The sequence below is a fragment of the Nothobranchius furzeri genome, chromosome 2 (assembly GCF_043380555.1).
Source record: "Nothobranchius furzeri strain GRZ-AD chromosome 2, NfurGRZ-RIMD1, whole genome shotgun sequence".
In the NCBI taxonomy this organism is placed as follows: domain Eukaryota; kingdom Metazoa; phylum Chordata; class Actinopteri; order Cyprinodontiformes; family Nothobranchiidae; genus Nothobranchius; species Nothobranchius furzeri.
In genome coordinates, this window is record NC_091742.1 from 83,517,199 (window position 1) to 83,542,823 (window position 25,625).

A 25,625-nucleotide genomic window follows, 5' to 3' on the forward strand; every position below is an offset into this window, starting at 1 on the left:
GTCTAGTTGTTGGCTCTTGAGGAAACCATAGTAAGGTTCTGGGACGTCATCAGGTCTAAGGGAACCATCTTCAGACCAAACAGCCCAAGATGCCAGACCTTAGACTGGAAAAGCATCGTGTGTCAAGAGAAAGCAGCTAACAGGTGAAAAACAAGTAATAGGAATAAAAAAGTCAACAGGTATCAAGAGAATGTCGGGATCACCATGTATAAAAGCCATCAGACATAAAGGCATCAGGTTTCTGGGAAAAGACAACTGATGAAAAGGCATCAGGAAAAATAAAGTGCATAGGGGAAATGCATCAGATATCAGGGAAAAGTGTAGAAAACAGCATCAGGTATCAAAGCAAGTCATTTACGTGGTAATTAAATGTCTATGGCGGCAGATGAAAGTATCAAGAATCTAGTGTTTAAACAGCTGAAAAGAAAACTGGCGTACATAAAACAACAGCTTTTCTAAAACATATTTAGAATCAACATTATGTTTTATGGCATCAGGTATGAGGAAAAACGTTGTTGGATAAAAAAGCATCAGGCATTGATAAAGATAGGAGTGAGAGGGAAAGAATCTGGCATGTGGGACATGTGGGTTTAGAACAAGCCGGTGAAAAATTGACTCCAACCTGGAAGTACCAAAAATTGCAGTTCCACCCTCATCCGCTAGGGGCTGGTGTCAGAAGCGAGCAAATCGTCATTGACTCCCATGTTGAAAATGCCGATTTCACAGCAGAAATAAACATGTTTACAGCCTGGTACCAAAACATGTTTTTTGTTTAAATGATCTAGTTTACACTCATGACAACTCTGAGGGGGGTGAATTTTTTTCTCACTCTTCTGTTTAAGTGTATTAAAAGCCTAAAATTCTGTATAATTAATGAGCATCAGACCCACGTGACCACAAAGCTAGCTCCGGGGAAAGGCCTCAGTAGAGCCTCGGTCTGGCTTGGAAACTGCTCCGGGATTTTGAGTCTCTGTGTTTGTGTATTCTTGTTTGGATATTATTTGTGCAGTTGTTGGACAAAATGACTTGCTGTGGCATTAATTGCACTAATAGAGCGTCCAAGGAGTCTCCACTTCATTTTTTTCAGTAAGTAAAATTATTTTCATGTATTTTAGGTCACTGCCGAGCTGAGCTTAGATTTTAACATGTACTGTTTAACCATGAAATTTAAATGTAATAGGGTAAAACCCAGTGCATTCAACATAATGCTGCATTTTAGAAAATGGGTTGAAATATAACATGTTGGTGGAGCTGGGTTCCGACTATCGGCTTGTGGAGTTCTCGGGAGACCAATGTTTCTCCCCTCCTCACAGCTCGGCGCATCTCTGATCGCCGCGGCTCCTGTCTGCTGCGCGGGCTGCCGGCTTGTGGAGCTCTCGAATGGAAACCAATGTTTTCCACCCGGTTCTCCCTTCCCCGCAGCTCGGCGCATCTCTGTCTGATTGTGGCTTCTGTCTGCTGCGCGGGCTGCCGGCTTGTGGAGGTCTCGGAGACCTCTGTGTTCCACCCGGTTTTACCCAGCGGTATTTCTGACTCAGAAGCTCTGGTGTTGTGCACAGTTAACTCCGGTTGTAGCTAGGTTGCTACCTCCGTTAGCTTAGCTCCCACCTCCGCATTAGCTTTGGGTTAGCTTCAGGTTAGCTTGTAGCTAGTTCGACCAGGTGTTGTCAGTTGATCCCAGCCTTACAGCCCCACCCTCAGCTCCACCTCTCTTCCCTTTTGTGGAATTGTCTGGGCTTGACGGAACCTGTGACACGGTCAAAATGGTGGTGGTGGCCACCTCCCATTTAGCCTCAAAAACGTGTTATTGGAGCCTATGAAAACCCATTGTCCAATATTTATATGTCGATGGTTTAGAAAGGCATCAGGACCAAGAAAGAAACAATTAGCAGGTTTTTGTAAGTTAATTCCATAAAAAACATTATCATGGTGTTGTTGCAGAACTACTGAATGCTTCATGTGTCTCATTACACCCAGGGTCAGGATCCGCTCTTCTATGACCCTGTTGATCCTCTTCCTCCTCACTAGCTTCTCCTAATGCTGCTGAAATAACCTTTTCCCATTTTTATCCTGATATTTTTTAAAATTATTTCTTATTTTTATTTGTTTTTATTGTTGTGAAGCTAACCACAGACATCATATCTATGCTAACCACAGACATCATATCTGCAGATGCCCCGTGGACTGGCGCTGCTTATTGGAGCTGCCGTATGGCCGGCTGCCATCTTGGATGGGTCTCCATTTGCCCCCAGTGCATTTAAAACACATTTAATCAAGCCTTTTCACTAAATCAGACACATGGGATGGCACGAAAATTACAAATATATAAAAATACATTTCAATATCAAATCCCAACTGGTAGGCTAATCCCGCATGATCAACAGTACGCCGGTTGTTTCAATTGTAGGCTGCTCAAAAAACGTAGCTGCTCACTCTGCTTCGACTCCAATTGGGTTTAGTGAGGGACACATCCAATATGGCGGCGATGCTGTTATGCTCTCCAGCACCCAATGGAGTGTCTACATATTCATGTCTGTGGTGCTCAACATAAACCTCTTGTCCATCACCAATAAAGCTCCCACCTGCTCCTTTTGTAACGAAATCCCTTTTAAGACTGTTAATAGTTTTTTAAAGAAAGTTTAAAAGACCATTTATGAAAATGAAGCAGGACACATATTCTGTCACATTAACACCATTTCTCTAAGTGAAGGAAGCGTGTCCAGTAAAATCTGTCCATGAGATTAAAATTGGCTTTTTTTAATCACTGTAGGACTTCTCCAGTCTTCAGGTGTTGACTAACACCAACCAAACCTGTGATGATGTGATGCTCCTGCTTTAAATGCTTTTATCCATTTAAAGTTATTTTCTTATTGTACATCTCCTCTCTCATATATGCATTGAACTGCAAGTGGTTTAGTTCCTGTTTGGAGAACATTATTGTAACATTAAATTCAATTATTTAGGATTTTACAGTTTATTTATGTAGATGTTTGACATAAAACCCAAGTTAGACCTTCAGGCTGCTTCTCTCTCAAGTACAAGCATCCAGTCTGGTTTCCATAATCAAAAATACATGTGTGGGCTTTAAGGTTTACGTAAGCCAACTCCCTAAGTTTGATGCTGCTTCAGGTTCGTGAATATTAATGAGCTGGTGGTGAGCATCAGTATGAACCTGAGTTCAGGAGAAAAATATGAGCATATGGAGAGTGGAAAATGTGCCAAAGACGGGAGAATAAAGTGGACTTAATAATGGCCAGAGGTGTCATCCGACACACATACACACACACACACACACACATACTTAGACTGGCCTCATTTCTGCCTCTTTCCTTGTCTACCTCCAACACACACTCCGCTCCTCCCGTCTCTGGCCAAGCAGTCGAAGCAGGGTCGGAGTTCAACCCGGTAATGGAGTCACTCCCACCTGGCAGTGTCAGGTAATACACAGAGGGGGAGGTGTGTGATTGCACGTGTGTGTGTGTTCAGTGTGGCTAAAATGGGGCCGAGCTGAATGACCTAAATTGTGGCGGCAACCTTGAAGAGCTCAGGTGGCACGTGATGGAGGAAAAGAAAATGAAAAAGAAGAGAGAAAATGCAGGAGTTATGGAAAAAAAGGAGAAGGAGTCCAAGACGAGGGGGAGAGGGGGTGAGGGAGACCAGGATTGCCATGGTAATGCGTGTCCTTAAACTGATTTCAGTTGTTTTCAGAACAAGGTGTGGTCCTCTCATCTCTGTGTGGAGCTGCTGCTGATTGAAGGTCTGCGCTCCAGTTCTCCGGTGCATTTTGTACATTGTAGTCGCTCTCTAAGCAGGCTGCCATCACAGGTTTAAATGTGATTCTGCTCCACTTCTGTGTGTGTGTGTGTGTGTGTGTGTGTGTGTGTGTGTGTGTGTGTGTGTGTGTGTGTGTGTGTGTGTGTGTGTGTGTGTGTGTGTGTGTGTGTGTGTGTGTGTGTGTGTGTGTGTGTGTGTGTGTGTGTGTGCAGGAAGTGGCAAAAGCCTCCGCGCTGCCGGCTGTTTAACGCCTCTGATTAGTAATCAGTCAGCATTGTGCCTGAATGCAGATTGCTGACGGGGGTGATGGACCTCGTCAGAGCCACAGTCCAGCCCGTATTTGGCCTCGTACATTCCTGATTCGGTACATTCAAACGTGTTTCAATAGGAGGTCACGTGACCGGGCGACAGACGACCAAAGCAGCGTTACACGTCACTGGTGTTCAGATCCAGCTCGCCGTTTCACATCAGGCCAGATGATAAATATGAATAAAGGTTGCTAAAAGGTACATTTTACTAAATAATTAAGACATTTGACTCTAGCACATAGTAAGAAACAAACACATTTTATTATCTTTATATTTTAAAGTACTCTTCTGCAAATTTAGCATTAAAAACCTATTTTTAGTGTAACAAACGTGTTTGTTATTGTTTCTCTTATGATTGCATGAGTATGTCATTCAGTTATCTTACACTTTATTATTGCAAGACTTGTGCCTGATGAACAGGTCATTTCATAACTTCTGATAATGACGCTTGGCTGAGAGTTTTTATTAATTAAATCCTGTTTTTAAAGTCTCCCAGACCAGTAAGATGCTGTCCGTGTTGCCAAGCTAATGTGGAAAAAGTGTAAAAAACGTTAAATGTTTTATAGTTTTACTACTAAATACTTTACTACTGGTTGTTTCTTTGGTTCTAAGACGAAAGATTTAAACCAGCTTTGTCACAAAGACATTTGGAAACAACAAACTGGTTTTGACCAATTCTAGACTAATAGTCCTATAAAGTGTCTTTGCTAGCGTTCACACTCATTTCTTATACATTCCCTGATTTTTTTCTGATTTCCAAACACTTTATTTGGATAACCAGTCATTATCCGAACTAGGGTCACTGGGAGCTGGTGTCCATCTGCAGCAGTCATCAGGTGAGACGCGTGGACACCTTGGGCAGGTCTCCTGTCCATCACAGGGACAAACAGAGACATGGGATCTCCAGTTAACCTAACATGCATTTTTTTCTGGTCTGTGTGAAGAAACCGGAGCACCTGGAAACCCCACATGCATGAGAAGAACATGCCAACTCCATCCAGAAAGGCCATTGATGGGATTCAAACCTGCAACCTGGCTGCACAATCATGCAGCCCTGATTTGAACGCAAATGTTCAAAATATCCCTTCGTGCATGAAACAAGATTACTCCTTATTAATTTGACCCAGTGGAAGTTTATAAGCAGTCCTCAGGCTCATTTGGTTTCTTGGTCCGTTGTTTGAACTTTCCCAGCTGAAAACCGTACAGCTTTATTAATGAACACGCCGGCCGTTGGAGGTATTATTTGTCAGTCTGACTGGCTCGTAGTGATGGATGTGTGTGAGTTTGATTTATCACGCTGCGGGTAGTTAAAGGTTGTGTGAAAATGAAAACTTTATGAAGATGACCTTGTGAGAACCCCTTTGTTCTGTTTTCAAACCAACACTCATGACTGAAAGTGACAGAGTTGGACTTGTTTCATGTGTCAGCACTAGGCTCCTCTGATGCTTTTGTCTGGACTTCCTTCATCATTTTATTCTTCACTGACCATATTTTACATCGCAATTTCCTTATATGTCACCCCCCCCCCCCACCCCCACCCCCCCTCCCGAGCTGATGCGATTTGAGCGTACTGTCGAGGGGATTTCTGTCCGTTAGCCACTGATCGTCCCGCTACAAATACACTTCATTAAACCTCAGCCTCATTCATCAGCAGCCTGCCTACATCCCTCAATATGAGCCTGACTTAGAGCTCAACCAATTATTTACAGTAGATGTGTGCATCCCACCCCCCATCGCCTCACTGGGGCGCCTCGGATCAAACAGATCATTTGTTTCGGATTCCGGGCATGCCTTTGTTTTGGTAAACGCACACTTTCAAAGAAGGGGATCACTTTCTGACACAAGGACATGATGCTGCACCCCTGAGTGTGACTTGGTCAGTTTTAAATGTGCTTATTTTAAAAAGCCTAAAACAGCCTTAAATATAATAACTGCATAGTTTAAAATAATTAGTTTGGTAGGAGTTTTTTGTTAGAAAATGCTTATCTCAGTCAGGTATTTTGTTGGTTGGTGGTGTTCAAAGACTGATTCGGGAATTTCCATCCATCCATCCATTTTCTGAACCCGCTTGTCCATGCAGGGGACAAGGGGGGGGGGGGGGGGGGGGGGGGGGGGCTGGTGCCTATCTCCAGCGGACAACGGGCAATCAGGCAGTACACCCTGGACGGAGTGCCAGTCCATCGCAGGGCAGATTCGGGAATTTGAAACTATTTTCTTTATTTATTGATTTTTTTATTAAAATTTTTTTTTTTTTCCAGATGATGTGATTCTGTTGATGGCGACAGCCCAGGATGTTGTAGTGGACCTTCAAGTTACTCCAAGGCAACGGTGATGTTTAAGTGTGTATCCTGTTCAGGAACATAGCATGTAGAGAGCATGGCCTGGTTGACAGGGCAAGATTCAACCCTTATATGTCCCAAGTGCATGTTTTGCACAGACAGGTGTATTTTTATGAGTAGCTTTGGCTACGCTACTGTAATTTATCTATTTTTTGGGGAGAATGTGTATTTTTGGGGGAAACATAAAAAATAATTTTAAAAATCCTCTACTCTATTTACTAACACTGAAATCATTTTGTAGCGTAGCTGCCCCAAGTGCATTTTTTGTGCCATTGACTCGCATGCAAATATTTTTTTCTAATAAGCCTAAATATTAGCATATAAATATTTTTATTATACTGTCTGGGTTCCCAGGGCAGTTGCAGACTCAATTTTGACTTTTTTATATTTTCCACTAGATTGTGCTTTTTCTTTGTGTTTACCGGGGAAATCACTAAAGCTGCGTACAAATATTTTATTATATTTTGTGAGGACTGAAGTCAAGGACAAAATTCATGTAAAAATATTTGGAAGTCATCAACAGGTGTGGCACCCCGATCCGGCCAGAAGGACACATGACCCGTGCCATATGTACTTTGGGCCAGATTTTAGCCACCATTATTTTTCAACAACTGGACATCATTGTTTGAATGCTGTTAAGCATTTAGCTTAGTCCTGAGAACACCCAACAGTCTGTCCGTCCGTTGCTGGCTGCGGTGTAATATCTGAGTACCGGGTTGAGCTTCTGTTCCTGATATGGGAGACACATTAGAATGATCAAGTCGTCCAGCTGGTCCTCAAAAGTCCCTCCAATGCCTGTGTAGACTGGTTAAGATTTGTCACCATTCTAACCAGCCATTATTTATCATCCTCATCCCAACATGACACATAGGCCCACTTTCATTGCATAAAATTGGCCCAAATGACGCCATTGATTGGGGGGGTAGATGGATGGTGGTCAGACAGCCGTTTAATGTGACCAGCCCCCCCTCTCCTCCCCCTTCTCTGGCCCGTGTCAGCCTTTAGAGCTCACAGTAAATCAGAGTCCACGGAAGGCAGCATAGATCACCGCTAACAACCTCCCATCAACAAGTAGACGAGCACCGGGTAAATACCACAGCAGACAGGAGACTTTTCTTTTAATAAACACGTTTCTCTGTTTTGATTTATCACAGCAAAAAAAGGCCAGTCTCTAAATGTCAGCTAATGCACAAACAACATTGACTGTTTCCCGTTTTTATTTGAGTGAATATATTTTGAAATCAGTGTTTCAGAGAGCGGTTCAGTCACATCCGCGTGTTTTAACTCTGTCTGCGCCGCTTTTGTGCGGCTCTGGGATTGTGTAATCGCTCTGACTGACAACACCATTCAGAACATTAGGCTTTGTGTCCTTGAGAGATTTCAGCCTCTTTGTAAAACTCGTCTGTGTATCCTAGTGTTCAAGAAACATCTCAAGAGATTGTCGAATTTGAGAAAACATGGTCAAAATCAAAAGAAGGCATAATATCCCAAGTTTTAAATTCAGATCATATTGATTTTTAAGCCTGGCTGATTGAATTACATCAGAAACGGGAGCCTAAATAAATAAAAAAAACCTTCTGCTGATACAAACCGCTCACACGGGACAATACCATCAAATACCGCCACTCATCCGAGATGTGAGGAGAACGCCTCTGAGAGTGGAAAAGGAGATCTTTAGCTGAGGGTTTCTTTTTGTTTTCCTTCACAAGGCTTCCATTCCCTCCTCTTGAAAGGCAATAAAAACAAACCGTGTATGTTAGTGGGCGGGGGGTATCATCAATTTATCTTGTTTATGGAGGCGACAGGAGACCGCTCAGCTATTGTCTCTGCCTCTCTGCCACGATTGGTACAAAGCTCAGGACAAGGATTTAACCAGCTCCATCTGCCTCCTCCTGCACTCCCCATCCGGCTCATTCCTTCAGTCCGCCGTTAACGTGCACGCTGCACGCCTGTCCCATTCTTCCACACCCATCGTGTGCTCTCTCCCCCTGCACCTAGCCCAACCCGTCTTTCTTCATTGACTCTGGTATCTCAATCATTGACTTCTCTGACCCTCTGACAGCCTTGACTTGACATTCAGACACCGTGTTCAGCTCCTGTTTGTCTCAGTCAACACTGCCCGGGGTATTTGATCCATGCACAGACTTCCGATAAGCAGCACGGCGAGTCCTGTCCACCTCTGTGAGACATCTATGATTTAAACTGGCAAGAATCTAAATCCTTTCTCTGACACCGGTGAGCTGATGCAACCTGTTTTCTGTGTCAGAGGACAAGAGTTTTAGAGCCAGCAGCTTGAGCCCTGGTTTACCTGTACTTTATGTGTCAGTGGTTATTTTCTGTGAACTAACTACCATGGATGGCAGCGCGATCAAGGCCTCGTCTTTCAGAGTGCAGCGAGGGTTCAAGGAACTTACGCTCAGGTTTCTCCCTCCTGTCACCTTTAACGTTGTTCGTTTCAAAAAGGAACAATTAAAACTAAAGTCCTCAAGGACCACTATCCAGCAGTTTCCTCAGTTCTTTTCTGAATGTCTGTTGCTCGCCGACTCGGAACACAGTCAGTTTTAAAACTTGTATTTTGTGCATGCACACTAATGTGATACGAGAGGAAGCGATGCACCATGAGAAGGTATTTCTGCACCGTGAGCGAGTAAAACAGTTTTTGTGTCCACCAAATCGTGCACACGAACCCAAAGGGAAAACCAACCGCGGTGTGCAAGTGAGAGTAGCAGCAGAGACTTTTGGACATACACATTGTTTTAGTCATGCATGAGTAACTGGTACCAGGAAGGTGCACCTCTGCACACACAGTTGTGTCCTCAGCACAAACACAATGAGACAGCCCAATCAGCTGCTGGTGTCGGGTTTCAAGGAGCTACAAGAGAGGGAGTGGTGGGGAGGAGAGACACATAGAGCACAATTGGCCCTTTTCACGTGACGTCACGCCACTCATGTGACTCCCCCTTCGCCATGATGGACAGCAAAAAGACCGTTTACACCCACTGAAACTCCAGTGAAGCTAGTCAAAACAAGCCAGTTTGTAGCCTTTTATCACTTTTATTTAGTTGATTTGACAGTAAAATGGTTTTATCTTGCTGCGTGGTTGGCTGCACTAAGAGACAAGGGCGTAAACTCAACTCTTTTTTTTTTTGTTTTTTTAAGAACTTTGATGGAGACTGAGGACGGAGACGAACTGCAGCGATCAATCAAGCGGACTAGCAGCCCTCAGATTTGCAGCGAACATGTTTTTACCGGGTAAGATTAACGTTCATTTATTTCACGAGGAAGACAGGGACAGGGATAAATGTGATGTGTTTATACAAGTTATTGATTATATTGATGGATGGGTATTTCACCACGGAGGCTGTGCACCGTCCACTGTAGTGTAAAGCGAGATAATTATTAACAATATTAAAGCTCTGATGTATACGTGTGTTAAAATTACGTTATTTATTTATATGAGCGTCACCGTTCAGAGATCTTCTCATTCCGGTGTGAGAGCAGCAGCTGATCCGGGTAACACCACCATCAACAAGGGATCCGGACTTTTTAACAATCAGCTTTGGTGTAAAGTGAAACGCTGTTTATAACATAAAGTTATAAATCCAGAGGGGTGAATTCAGGCAAAGTCAGCAACATGTTTACATCGGTGAACAGCTGCAGAGAGAACGTAAGCTAACGTTGGTAAGCCCTGGCTAGATGCGCTACTTCTTCTGCTAACTGAACTGGGCACGAACTAGTTGAAGGAATGCTGGAGTTTTGTTTTGATCACAAAAACAATTTCAGGCTCTACTTTTCCCTTTGTTTAGTACTCGTGTCGCTGACTGTTTACATGCTTTTGCCGTCCACCATGTTGGACCCACGTGATTAGGTGACGTCGGTGCAAAGGGTCAATATGGAGGGACCATGGAAGAGTGGTTTCTGAGCTAAACTGCAGGAAAAGCAAGTGTGTGAAAACACCCACACATCACCCATGGTGGGGGCCCTCAAGGACCAAGGTTTGAGTCCGCTGGCTTTAAGTTTAATTCTGGATGACTTTGTCACCAAAGCACAGCGGCAGTGATTGTACGTGCTTGTAGACCGACTATAAGCAGTTTGCCATCTGGGCCAGTGCAGACCGGGCTGGGTATGTTAACACACACTCCTCAGGAACGGGGAACCTCCGAGCATGTGGGCGGTACAGAGACCTGCCGCAGTTTCAGTCAGCGGCAACGTTTACTTCTCAGCATCCAGAATGATAAATCGCGCATGTGGGAAGCCCCCGCTGGCTGATTCTGTCTGCCAATCAGAGGCTCCCCCTAATGGTAGGTGTGTATTTGAGCCAGCCAATCAGTTGTAGTGGGCGTTTTGGCCCGGACCAGCCCTGAGTGGACCACTGGAGGAAAAGCATCGACATATAAATATTGGACAATTGGTTTCCATAGACTCCAATAACACATTTTTGAAGATAAATGGGAGGTGGCCACCACCGCCATTTTGACCGTGTCACAGGTTCCGTCAAGCCCAGACAATTCTACAAAATGGAAGAGAGGTGGAGCTGAGGGTGGGGCTGTGAGGCTGAGATCAACTGACGACACCCGGTCGAACTAGCTACAAGCTAACCTGAAGCTAACCCAAAGCTAACCCAAAGCTAACGCGGAGGTGGTAGCTAAGCTAACGGAGGTAGCAACCTAGCTACAACCGGAGTTAACTGTGCACAACACCAGAGCTTCTGAGTCAGAAATACGCCGGGCTGACCGCTGGGTAAAACCGGGTGGAACACAGAGGTCTCCGAGACCTCCACAAGCCGGCAGCCGCACAGAAGACAAGCGCCGCTGCGATCTGAGATGCGCAGAGCTGCCACTGGGGAGAACCGTGTGGAAAACATCGGTTTCCATCCAGAGCTTCACAAGCCGGCAGCCCGTGCAGCAGACAGAAGCTGCGATCAGACAGAGATGCACCGAGCTGTGGGGAGAACCAGGTGGAAAACATCGGTCTCCTGAGAGCTCCACAAGCCGATAGTCGGAACCCAGCTCCACCAACATGTTGTATTTCTACCCATTTTCTAAAGTGCAGCATTATGTTAAATGCACTGGGTTTTACCCTACTACATTTAAATTTCATGGTTAAACAGTACATGTTAAAATATAAGCTAAGCTCGGCAGTGACCTAAAATACATAAATGTAATTTTACTTAACGAAAAAAATGAAGTGGAGACTCCTTGGACGCTCAATTAGTGCAATTAATGCCACAGCAAGTCATTTTGTCCAACAATTGCACAAATAATATCCAAAAAAGAATACACAAACACAGAGACTCAAAATCCCGGAACAGTTTCCAAGCCAGACCGAGGCTCTACTGAGGCCTTTCCCCGGAGCTAGCTCTGTGGTCACGTGGGTCGGATGCTCATTAATTATACAGAATTTTAGGCTTTTAATACACTTAAACAGAAGAGTGAGAAAAAAATGCACCCCCCTCAGAGTTGTCATGAGTGTAAACTAGATCATTTAAACCAAAAACATGCTTTGGTACCAGGCTGTAAACATGTTTATTTCTGCTGTGAAATTGGTATTTTTAACATGGGAGTCAATGAGGATTTGCTCGTTTCTGACACCAGCCCCCAGCGGATGAGGGTGGAACTGCAATTTTTGTCACTTCCGCGTAGGCCTCAATTTTTCACCCGCATTGTGGGGGCTTGAGGATAAGGGACGAAAAACCACCCGGTAGGAGAGGCAAAAGCACCAGGCCACCTAGGTATGGTCACAATATGAAGTGTAGGCCGGGCCGAGCGGTACCAGATGTGAACACATAGACAACAAATGGCAGCTTTAGGAAACAAATGGCAGCTTTCTCTCAGATATTCAGATGCTCAAACTAACTGAAAATGTTTTGATGTTTAAACATCACTAGGTTCTGCACAAACTTGACCAAACGGTTTTGACATTTATGACCTCCAACTAATGCATTTTGTTGCCAATACCTAGCCAGATTTTTCATAGAAACCTATACCTACAAATATTTTCATGCAAAACCCCAGAAATAAAGCATCTAGAGCCCCTCTCCTGACTTCCGTGATCTCAGGTGGAAGCAACGACTCTCGTCGACACACTCCTCTAGCCTGGCAACAGAGCTGAAATCCCTCGTTTAAAGATTATTATCCTCATCTAATGCTGTTTATTAATTTATTTACCTGTTCATTTAAAAGGTCTCCAACTCTGCATCAATGCAGGTATGTCTGGTTCTATGTAAGCAGATGGCTACCACTATTGGTGAAGTATGACTGGATGGGGCTCTAGAGGATGGAGGCAGGCTTATGTGTTGTTTACATTATATCACAGTCCAGGGTAAGACTATCACCTACATTATTCCTGACAGGGTGAAAGCTCGGTATTGCAGCTTTAAGTCGTTTAGATTAATTAACCATAACTGATATTTTAGATGTGTAACTATTGAAATGCCTAATGCAAGCCTAAGCCAAACTGAATAGCTAATATTTGAAGGGTAATCTTAAGCTATCTGTGGCCTCGTCATGGTGAAGCTCCTGTTGGAATAGCTGATTATTTATCGGATATTTATCAACATCATCTTATTAAAAACTTTCTCACCTGGCAGAGGAAACTTTCCTTCTGTGTCTCTGTTGCTCTTGTGCCCCCCCCCCCCCCCCCCCCCCCCAAGGATAACAAACTATTCTCGTTCTCTCAGACTTTCCAACAACAGCTGACTTCACATCGCGCTGAGTGACATCATCACGAGATAGTGCGGTGGTGGAAGCACAGTTTACCAGCAGAAGCAACAGGCAGCAGCATGTGGAGCTGCTCCTTCAGCCAACATTCCTGTGAAATGTTTATGGAGACAAATGTGGAGACAAGCAGTAAGTCAGCCGGAGCGCAGCGACAGAGAGGCGATGCTGATTTTGCTCGGCTCTTGGAGAGTCGAACCTTAAGTTTTGTGTAAACTTTCTACCAAGTTTCGTTTTGCTTCAACACGTGAATAAAGTGCACACTCCCAGCTGAATCTTGAATTTGAATTTTGCACTTTGGTTCTTTTCTGATATGAAAATAAAGTGTGAACAGCTTCTGACATGGTTTATATTTTACCCTCAGTTTTGACTGCAGGAACCAGGTCCAATCCAAACGAGTGCTCTGTGAGGCCCTGCACCAGACCTTCTAAATCCCATTCCCAATGAATTTCTCCGCTTTGCCTGTACACCCCGTTATTAAGGACTTCCGATTGGCCTGCTGCTCTCAGCATTTTGACTCTTAGCCATTTTGAAATTTAATTGTAAACCAGTAGAGTTTTGATATACACAATGACTCAAAGCATAGAACGATATCTTCTGCAACATCGTTTTAGTTGAATTCAGGGAAACTTATGCAGGGCTTCATCGTACACCTTTTCTCACAAATTGTATAACTGGAATGCAGAATTACTAGTTTAAATGCATGACATCTTTTTTTGTAACTGTATCTCTTAATATATATTTATTTATTTTGTTTTTGTTATGCTTGTTTGATTTGCCTACTTTGTGGTCTTTTAATCCCTTATTTATGTTAAAAAAAGGGTTCACCAAATGCATTTACTGGTTAAAAATGGTTCTTTGCACTAAAATGGGTCCAACCAACGTGACGACATGCATCCTGCAGTACTTAGATACTTAGGAGGCAGAAGGCTTGTACAACAGTTAAAGATTTAACATGGAATAATTTAATAAAAAGCTATATATTCTTTTAAATAACACCTCGTTGGAGCGTTTAGAGGTGTGTGGAAGGAAGGTACTGTATTTCCTTTAAACGCTGTATTTTAATTAAAAAATAATCAAATATTTATTGTGACACGCACGCCACTGGGTTTATGTGTACATCTACCAGCAAGTAGAGGGCACCATTGTGGGTTGCCCAGCAGTCTGCTCAGCTCAGTGAGGCTGGCACTGTGGAAAATGGCGGCCACAGAAAGTCAGACAGCTGCTTCTGAGCCCAGAAGATGTCGTTTTCCTTCGTAGAAGAGGAGCGATCATAAAATGTCTAAAACCAGAGTGAGTGTAGGTGAAGTCTAGATGGACCCAGATAAAAAAGTTGACGTATCGGCAGCAAACCTGGCGCACCGACGGCTGGAAACCTTGCTCTACTGCTGCAGCTACAACCGCCACACACTAGATGGAGCTTTGGTGTTCACGTTCCATATTCCACCTTTAATCACGCAGAAACCGGAGGAATGTACCAATCCTGTTGAAGAGAGAGCGGTTTGAGAATTTTATGGAGCAGATTTGATACATTTGGTTTTAACAAGTTGAAGAACTGAATGAATAGAATACCCCTGAGAACTTCAGACTGAAGCATTGTTCTTTGCTGACATCACTCTCCACAGTGAGACAAATAAACCACATCCAGAATAAAACTACTGTAAACTACAGAGTTGGAGCTATGTAAAAGGTCCAGAGGCTCCACTGAGGTTCATTGTTTACACTTCAGTCTGATCAAATACTTGTTCAGTGATCAACCCAGTGATTTTAAGCCAATTCAGAGCAGAGGAAATAGAAAATCTTGCAAAACGACGATGAAAATGGTTTTCATCTCACAGGACAAACTGCCTACAGAGAACTTCAGGTTGTTTGGTTCACCCTGTTTGAGCCGTCTGGTTCTTTTTGTCATAATAAAAGCAGAGGACTGGATCCGGCTGCTCCAAACATCCCTGGACCATAAAGGACCTCAGCCAGGACACCATTAGTACAAGAACCACCGCTGTTGTAAACGATGGCTTTTGCTTCCACACTCAGTAAATACTGGTGGTCTTGAACTGCCTGAGAAAACAGAACTGATGCTTGGTTTTGGAGTTTGGGCTTCATCTGAGTTCCTGGATGATGAGACGCAGCAGAGACAAAAAGCAACCCACCAGCAGAGCTGCAGGTAAAAGCATCCAAGATAACGACCTCCATCTTGTTTTCCCTTTTCTTTACTGTCACCTCTCCTTCCCTGCCATCACTGTAACCCCCTCATCCCCTTGTGTTGTCGTGGCAACGCTTTGGCCACCCCATTACGGTGCCTGTGTGTTTGTAAGTGGAGCTGCTGCTTTACCGCTGTTGGTTTCTGCATTTTTTCTCCTCACTTTAGTCTTTTGAAAGAAAAAAGAGAGAAAGAATCAAAAACGCAGGCCAAGAGGAGGCGGGGAAGGAGGCTGGTTTTGAAGAGGAGGCTGGGGGTCTGATGCAGCGGCTCCAGCAATCGTTTAGCGCTTCCTTCTCCTGCTTTTATCTGCCCTCAGAGCTGCTTTCTACATTTCCTTTTGTCTTGGAGGTTGGAGGCTGCTCGCCGCTCCCGTAAAAAGAGGCAGTGTGAGAGAGCAGCTGTGAAGTTTATTAGGTTGATGATGCACACACTTCTTACCCTGTCTCCTTTGCACATCTCACCTCATCTCTATCCATCACACACACACACACACACACACACACACACACCATCACTGACACACACGCAGACTGTATGGCGCTATTAGATGCATTGATGAGGACGCCTTTTTCAAAGAGAATCCACAATGAGAACAAACATCCAGAGCAGATGAAACATCTCCTTTGTGTTCAGCTCCAAGAGCACAACGCAATCTAATGAGGAGCCGTGTGAAAGGTGTGTGTACACACACTCGATGTGTGTGATTAGTACATTTCTTCTGTTTGTCTTTTCTGCTTTTTTCTCTGCACGCCACAACCTTGTGTCAAGCCGAGTGTCTACATGGGCAGACTGACAGGTGTGTGTGTGTGTGTGTGTGTGTGTGTGTGTGTGTGTGTGTGTAATCTCCCAGATAAAGTAGGTAGATAGAAGCAGCAGATAGACAGGGGCGTTAGAGATGAGATTGCAAGAGGGGTTTAAAGCTGAGGCTGTAAATCACTTAACCTGGGGCTAATGGACTTATTGGCTGTCCTACAATACACACACACACACACACACACACACACACACACACACACACACACACACACACGGTTGACCTTTCAAACACATGACTAACACCGTTCGTTTCTGTGATGTTGGGCCCTAAAGCAACACTTTGGACATTTTGAAGTAGGAACTCAGTAGGAAGGCTTTATCAGACCTGCTGTAGATCGCTCATTGAACAACCTCAAGTTGAAATCACCGGGCTCGCTCCATCCCGGACGACCTAAATGCCATCCCTAGCATAGTCCAAGCCAGAGTGGATTGTTGTCTTCTTAAGCTCCATTTCAAAATGATTCAAGAAAAATGTTTTAGGGCAGTTTAGCTGTTGGCTTGGGCGCCAGCACTTGGGGAAGCAGATTTCGACAGGAGATGTCACCTGGACACCGGTGTCATGCACGCATTTGGTAAAATGGTAAACGACCTGCATTTGATATAGCACCTTCTAGAGGCCTGGAACCCCTCAAGGTGCTTTACGACACAGTCAGTCATTCACACATTCACACACATTTACACGCTGGTGGGGATGAGCTACAATGTAGCCACAGCAGTCCTGCCATCGACAGAGGCGAGGCCGCCGAGGACTGGCGCCACTGGTCCCACCGACCACCACCAGCAGGCAAGGAATTTAGTAACAAGCGGGATTATAAATCAGCTTTTATAGCCCCGTTAACCTGCTTTCAATGTTTTTTTCCTTCTGGGGATCCAGAGGTAGATGGGCGTGGCTTAAGCTCCCTGTCATTAAGCCAGTTTTTTATTTTTTGTAGTAATTTAAATTTCTTGTTAAATGGAACTTCAGATCCTGACTTGTGACCATTTATAAAACCTAACTAAACGCATCAAAATGGGTGATCGATACATTTTTGCTAACAAACAAATTCCTAAACTTAATGCTTTACTTTTAGTTAGATAAACGTGCAGGACCGTTATTAAGTCTTCTATTCACAAAGAAATACTGACCTATCTTAGTAAAAAAGTCACATAGCTCTGTTGTTTCATTTATTGTTGAGCACATTTTTTCTTTTTCTGTTATAATTTAAAGTAACACTCATTTTTATGGCTTGTGATTTGCATCTTGCCAAGTTTGGCTCTTCTCTGTAAAAGATTCAACACCACAGAGTTTGAGATACTGCAACTAGAGAACTTTTCCCTTTTCCAAACTTAACTAAAACCAACATGAGCCAGATTTAATTGTGAGTTCATGTATTTATTGGCTAATAAAATTAAACAGTAAACCAATCCATATTTTTAAAACTATTGGTGTTACATGTGACTTCTATCTTGGTGTGAGTGGCAGCTCCTCTGTCAGGTTTGACGTGATGGCGGGTTGAAAATCAGCAGACCCAGCCTCTGGCTTAATCGTGATGACTTACCCACCAGTCTGAAACTAAAAGTAAATAAAGCCACTGATACATTAAGCCAGGTTTTATTTGGATCAGAGTTTGTACTGAACATTCCTGGACAACACCCACAAGCGCATGATGGCCCTTTGTGAGGTGGCATTCATGAAAAACCTAAAATAACCATATGGAGAAATATTCTGCTCACAGACATTCAACACAATCTGCATTAATGACAGTCTAAATTAGTGGGTTTTATCATGAAATTCTACAGTTAAAAGATGACATTTAACACTTCCTCAGGGAAAGTTCAGGTGTGTTTTAAAGAGGTTTTCTTTTAAAAGGTTATGAAAAATTAATATCTAACCTGATGTGGAGGCCTCGGTTTGACAAGCCAAGGGCTAGTCTGGGAGAGATGAAGAGCAAAGTGAATTTCTGACATCTCAAACTAACTTTAGTCTTGAATAATTCTGAGTAGTTTGTGACAAATCTATTTAGTAAATCTTTCTGCCTGCTCTATCAGGTCTTTTTGGCCTGTAGGACTTCAGAGGCAGCTGACGGGTACTGGCAGTCCAAGCAGAACGCGGCTCGGGTGGTCGCCGAGGCAAAAACACGGGCATGGGAGGAGTTCGGTGAGACCATGGAGCAAGACTTCCGTATGGCTTTGAGGAGATTCTGGTCCACCATCCAGCGCCTCAGGGGGGGGAAGCAATGCGCTACCAACACTATCTATAGTGGGGACGGTGTGCTGCTGACCTCCACTCAGGTTGTTGTGGATCGGTGGGCAGAATGCTTTGACGCTTTCCGGGCACGTCCAACCGGGAGGAGACCTAAAGGTAGACCCAGGACACGGTGGAGGGACTATGTCTCTCACCTGACCAGGGAACGCCTTGGGATTCCCCCGGAGGAGCTGGCCAAGTGACCGGGGAGAGTCTGGGCCTCTCGCCTTAGGCTACTGCCCCCACGACCCGACTCCGGATAAGGGATGAAAATGGATGGATAGATTTCTGCCTGCTCTAGTTTCATATTAACTCAATATTCGGACACAAACAACATGTAGAAGCTGCTAATGCTACAGCTAGCTCCCTAGCTGTGTACGGCCATTATACAACTAGCAGCTGATGCTACAACTAGCTTCTATCGATGCTACAGCTAGCTTCTGCTGATGCAATGGGTTAGATAATAGCTCTTTTAGCACCTTTGACTTGCATTCATTTTTTTTTCTTCTTTTTCCGGGGATCCATGAGTCGGCTGGAAGGGGAGGAGACTAAAACCTGGGGCACACCTGGCACACCGGAGGGTCTTGTGTTTTTTGCACGATTTATTCACAAGTTCTGCACTCAAACGGTCTCCAATGTTTTGTAAATGAGGGGGATCTAGTGCACATTTGCCAGTTATGGCGTAGATCAATGGTAAAGATCACCCCAAAGGAACAGGACATACATCAAATGACCTTTCGGCTGTGGTAAAAGAGTGAGGGAACGTTTTTAATGACACTTAAATGGTAAATGGCCTGTATTTGATATAGCGCCTTCTAGAGTCCTGGAACCCCCCAAGGCGCTTTACAACACAATCAGTCATTCACCCATTCACACACACATTCACACACTGGTGGTGATGAGCTACGATGTAGCTACAGCTGCCCTGGGGTGCACTGACAGAGGCGAGGCTGCCGAGCACTGGCGCCACCGGTCCCTCCGACCACCACCAGCAGGCAAGGTGGGTTAAGTGTCTTGCCCAAGGACACAACGACAGCAAGAGACTGAGCGGGGCTCAAACCTGCAACCTTCCGATTATGGGGCCAGCACTTAACTCCTGTGCCACCGTCGCCCCGCACTTAAGTGCAGGTTATACACAGCATTTATACTCCGTATGATGTATGGATCGTTTTGTTTAATTTTAAAGATACTTTAAAAAATATTTTGTGATTCCTATCTTCTTCTTCATTCTTTTCCTGTGAGGCTGGAAGGGCAGTGCCCCAGCGCCCCCTCTGGACAGGCAACCACTGGTTTTATATATGGTTTTATAAAGTATATACTATGTATATACTTTATAAAACAAGAGATTTTTCTTGTTATGAGTCATCCTGATTCTAAATGGCTACCATCACTAATTAACACTAGCCAACACAAAAGGTTTTACAGATTCTGATGGAGAATTTGATGGGTAAAAGTTTAGAGCACATGTGTCAGACACAAGGCTGACACATGTGCTAATGAAGAAAATGTGCAAATTTGCCGTCACTTTTTAAAAAATTATTAAGTTTGGCCCGCGACTTCATCCCAGATTTTCATTTTGGCCCCGTGTGAATTTGAGTTTGACACCCCTGGCTCAGGGTCACTGAGAACATCCTTTAAATGCAAGATGAAGTTATTTTATCTATTTATCCATAATAGCTACAACAGCCTTATCTGTCAGCATAACATGATCTTAGTTGTCATAAGGAGGCAAATGAAGGGGAACTGAACGGCAAAGAAACTCACAGGAGAGATTAATAACTTTAATAATAAAAAAGGCTTTCCTCCAGGTACGTAGGGGACAAACAAACCAGGCTGGAACACCAAAGTCAGAGTGACTAATGGTGTGTTTGAGATATTACTTTCATTTCTTTTTTTCATGAAACTAATCAGGATTATACCATTAGGTTATAAAAGTGGAGGGCCGATTCCACCACTGCACTGGCAGGGACCTTTCTTTTTTAATCTAATGATAGATTGCTGGGGCTGGGATTGTGTAAAACGGCGGACTTGACAAGTCAAGCAGCTGATTCTGAGCCCAGAAGATGTCCCAACGATAAATAGTGTTGTAAAATAAACTAATCAGTAGAAATTAGTCTTTATCCTGTAAAATTTGTCTCTGAACATGAACCAACATAAACAGTGAACCAACAACAGCTGGAAAAGTAGTCCTATTGTTGCAATACTACCTCTGAACACCAGAGTTCGCCCGAGTGTCCGTGTTTCATATTCAACCTTTAATCAACAGCAAGACGTGACAACATGTAGAAAAATCCAGGGTATACACACACACACACACACACACACACACACACACACACACACACATAATCTCGATCTCCCCTCTTGACAATCCTGAGGATACGCTTGATGGCTCTGAAGATAACTTTACATATTCGTACTCCTGCCATGTGTGGTGTGTTAGGAGCGCTCCAATCCGCTCAGATGCACACTGGGACTTCTTCGATCATAAATATTGGATATTCAACATGTTGGAATGTGTTGGCCTGATATTAAGGATAAATGAGTGTGTTGCCATTTGTATTGTGTAGCCAATCAGAAAGCAAGGATACATAAGCACTGTATTCGCTCATTGTCCATGTCCATCTACTCTTTACACACATTTGATCTCAATAGGTTTTGCAAGATTTCCCGTCTATTCCGGGAATGTTAGTGTGTGAAATTGTGTCGTTTGTCATTTTTCCCATATTTTAGCTGACCAAATGGCCAAGTATTTCTTCAAAGTAACCAAAAATTAACTTCTTCAGACAGGTCAATCTGACACCGTGGTGCCGAGTCAATGACTTTGACCCAAGATTCTTAACTTATCCTGTGGTACGTCACAAGTCCTCAAGGCTGCAGAAGACGCAGGACTTCTTATCTATCCTCTTTGAACAAAGTTTATCTTTCCTGGCTCATAAAATGACTTTATGACGTCATATGTTTATATAATCCCAATTTGTTGAATGGCTTTCTGCCTTTGCAAACGCTCAGGACAAGTCGGAGGAGCTGTGGTGAACGAGTCATCATCAGTGTGTTATCCTGCTCACCTCTCCTGTGGCGGAAGAGCAGTAGTGTAGCTTAGCCTGCAGCTTAGTTAAAGCGATCAATTAAAACAAAAGCATCCAAGTAAAACTGCAAAGAAGGTCCATAATGGAGGGAAAAAACTTAATTCAATAGACAAAGCTAGAGAAGAAGAAAGTAAAACGTGAGGGGAAAGATGTGCAGACAAGATGATGATTGTTTACAATTGTTTGCGAGAAAGAGAACTAAGCGCATGCTGAATATATTTAACCTGACTGAATACTTGGTGCTTGTATCCTCGTGGCATGATTGGATCATTTCAGTTAGTGTCCATGTAAACAGAGATTTGGGATTTCCGATCAACCAAAGGTTGAATTGGATCGGGGAGATGTGGCACTTGTGAATGTAGCTAGTGACTCGATGCAATCTGCTGATTTTCCTTAGATAGGAAACTGCCCACTTTACTCCGCTTTTAACTTCAGCTGTAACGTTTGCTTTGTGACGTTCCTCGCGACGACTCTTGTTATGAAGTGGTGCTATGTAAATAAACTAAACTGAATTGAACTCATAATGTTTACTCTGAAATAATACATTTGTTTTCTGTGCTTTCGGTTAAAGTTTATAGAGAACCGCTCATTTTAGCAGGTCTGATTTTCACAAAAAGAAACTAAGAAATCCTTAAATCCTGCAACAAACACCTCCTTCCTCCCTGCTGGATCACGTGTGGCGGTGCATTCTCCTGGTCAGTAGCTCATTACATTTCTCATTATGTCTTTACACACATTTGGCCGATCCACCGCACCTGTTGAGGTGTGATATTCCAGCTCTCTGTTTCCACCTGCTCCCTCTCTCCTCCTCTTCCATCGCTCCGTCTCTCACTTCTCTCCACATCTCTCCATCTGTCTACCTGCCTCATCAGCCTCCCAGTACATCTGACAGAGACCAAGCTGTTGCCAAGGCTACAGCAGCCATTGTGTACCCGGTTGCCAGGTGACTGGTCGCCGTGGCGATGATCAAGAATTCTCAAGCACCGCCGCCACTGCCACTCCTCCTCCTTCTGTTCTCCTCGACAGATAAATCTTCACCCTGTTTTCTTCTTCCTCTCCTCTTTCTGCGCTCTGTCACTTGCCTCCTGACAACACTAGAAGAAGAAAAGCATGCCGACCTTTAAGTCGAGCCAAGCAACAATGGAGGGATGAGACGAATGATGGCTTGTTTGTTTTAATTTCCAGGACCTCTCACTCACTCAGTCACCATCTCTGCCTCCACCTCAGCTCCTCTCTTTCCCTCCATCCATTCGGTTTATTCTGCGTTATTAATGACTTGTCTCTGCTCTCCATCTCCTGCTGCCACTTTGATCACCCCTCCTTATTCCTCATTTCTTTCTCCATCCCTTTCACCAACCAGACCACGAGTGCCCACAGCAAGGTCTCCCCCCTCCTTTCCGTTGTTCGGGTGGATAAAGAAAAACACACATTATTATTTTTCCCTCTGTGCACCTTTTACACCCTCTCTGCTCCCTTCTCTTGCCTCATCACTGGATAATTCTGCCAGGCTTGGAGTGATGCTCTTATCCTTTTAATATGCTTACTCTAATGCAATACTTAATTCCCTGCTTGCCCCATCACAAAGAAATATGATGGCAGATAAAATTGATGTGCAGCAGAGTTTGAACATTATGAGTTTTCCTTTTTTTTCCTCCAAAGACTGATGAGTATTTTTGCCATTTCCATTTCCATTAGGCTGAAAATAATTTTACATTTGACATTTTCCAGACCAAAATAGATAAAACCATCCAATTTGTTCTCCCAAAATTTGATTTTTGGTTTTGCAGACGATGTGATGCTAAGCTTTATTTATCTCTTATTTTTTGAGTGGGCCTGATGGTAAAGGCAGACAGAGGGATACACATCAACACATTTGGAAACTAAAGAATGAATCATATCTGGTTTTTCTTCAGAGGCAGGAGTTAATTTTTAGCCCATTAACGTGCTTGTTTTTGGGAATCGGAAAGTAATGAGAGGCAGATACAGCTCCACTTAAACTGTGGTGTTTTATGCATTTTCAGCTTTATGCAAGTCTGGGTGGCAACACTAATGGAGCCGGTTCCTTTTTCTGGTTCTTATGCGTACACAGAGTAGAAGAAATGTTTTACTACTGTGTGTATGCATAGGCATCAGAAAAAGGAACTGACAAACCAACGCAGAATGAACATAATGAGGATGTTTAAAGTAATGGGTCCAGTACAGAAACATTGTCCAGCTCCTCCTGGGAGATCATGAGCTTTTTACAGGCCAGACAGATGGTAAGTGGCCTACAGCCCCCCAAGTCGTTTTACAACACATCCAGTTATTCACCCATGCACACACCTTCACACCCTGATGGTGATGTGTTACATTGTAGCCTCAGCTGCTGACAGAAGCAAGGCTGCAGAAAACTAACGCCGCCGATCCCTTTGACCACCACCAGCAGGCAAGGCGGGTTCATCGTCTTGCCAAAGGACACAACTCTCCAGGTCTCGTTCATCTCTGCTGAATCTGTTCAATGAGCATTCTCTGCCTCCTTATGGTCCCATGCATGCTGGCCCGGCCAGCATCATGACTGTTGGCCACTGATTGGATAGGGACGGAGTCACTAGTTTCTCTGAGCTCTCTGCCTGCAGCCATTTCCTGGTTTAGACTTTGACAAAAAGCTATAAAACTGAGCAGGATGTTGAACATCGCCGATATTTTTGTGCTGAATTGTGTTTCTGTGTGCATATACAGATCACGTCACCCTGTTAACTTATCTCATCTTGCTTTTTTGGTCATGGACTCACATTTGGAGGATCTAACACCAAATCACCTGAGTGAAGGTCGTGACTTCAAGATGCTAACAGAACAACCTTGTCTGCAAAAAGCCAAAGAGCAACCCTTAGGGTTCAAAATCAGACGCCCTTCTTTACATAAGTAGGCCTTTCCGTTCTGTCTAACGAGCATCGTGGTGCAGAAGTAGCCCTGGTACAGTCCCACACCGGTACAGAAAAATCCACCTTACCTAAACATCACTGTGCACTATAACTATAGACAGAACAGGCATTATGAACTTCATTTCTGATCTGGCTTACTCCAACCTGCTCTGGGAATCAGTTCCACTATGTGCAGAGAGTGTGGATCCAGCTCTTGCTCTGGTTGTGTAAGGACCACTTAAGCACATAAGGGTGACCTAAGGTTCCACCAGCGAGCGGGGACCAGATCGTAACCCTCCCATAAAAGAGTTATTACCAACAAGCATTGGTCCACCAAATCAAACACAAACGTTATCCCATCTCTGTGTCCGGGTTAGATCCACAGGCTGGGTTATAATGCGTCAGTCGGATAGTCCGAAAAATGTCGACAACACTCCTGATGACTTGGTTTTCCCAGTTGACCAACCATTCCTCAGCCTAACCAGTCATACAAGCACAGGTCCACCCAGTGTGACTCACCGTAATTAAACTGGTGATTAATAATTACATTTTATAGTGAAAGTAACCTTGCCTGGTCACTCAACCTCTGAATGAGCCATCATCAACCAGCTGGCTGCACAAGTGTGTGTGTGTTTATGTGTGTGAGACACACTGTAAAGGGCAGGTGATTGCAGCTTCCTGTGCCTGTGTGTCGTGATGAGAGGGTGTGTGTGTGAGGCCAGGCCCGTCCCCTGATGTGTCCCCGAGCTCGCTCTGACACTCCATTGATTTGTATGGTAATACTCTGTGTTCACGCAGCAGGCCCGGCGCCTTCTGCCTCCCGTTCATCAGCGCCCAGCGGCGGGACGCTGGCCTGCTCCTTTCATTGTGATTGTGTGTGAGATGTGTGTGATTGTGTATGGGTTACAGCGTGAAACGAGACGATCGCAGGCAAGGTGTGCATGCAGATATAACGCGTTTCAGCGTAAGCGCGTCAGCTCACATCTGTCTCCTGGTGACTGATCAGTCTTTGAGCTGTTAATTCACACACCTCCTCGCTCTTTTCATCCACAGCCCAGTGAACTTGTCCGTACAGAATCTATTGGGTGAGATATGAAGCCCAGAGGCGTTATCTGACATCCTTCTATCACCACCATCCATCCTTTTGTTTACCAGGCATTCCTCCTCATCTTCCTCTCTGACATTATGATTCAGTCCTGCTCTTTTGTCTGGCTTCCTCATCTCTTTTTCCACATCTCTCCCTCTTTTTTCTTCTT

At 44.1% G+C, this 25,625-nt stretch overlaps 1 long non-coding RNA gene across 1 annotated transcript; it reads left to right on the top strand.

The window, feature by feature from the left end:
- Nucleotides 1–6,228: 6,228 nt before the first annotated feature.
- LOC129165109 (uncharacterized) lies at nt 6,229–13,473 on the top strand. Its single transcript, XR_008564541.2, has 3 exons — nt 6,229–6,421; nt 9,581–9,673; nt 13,101–13,473. It is a non-coding gene; the product is annotated as an uncharacterized lncRNA (long non-coding RNA).
- Nucleotides 13,474–25,625: the final 12,152 nt, after the last annotated feature.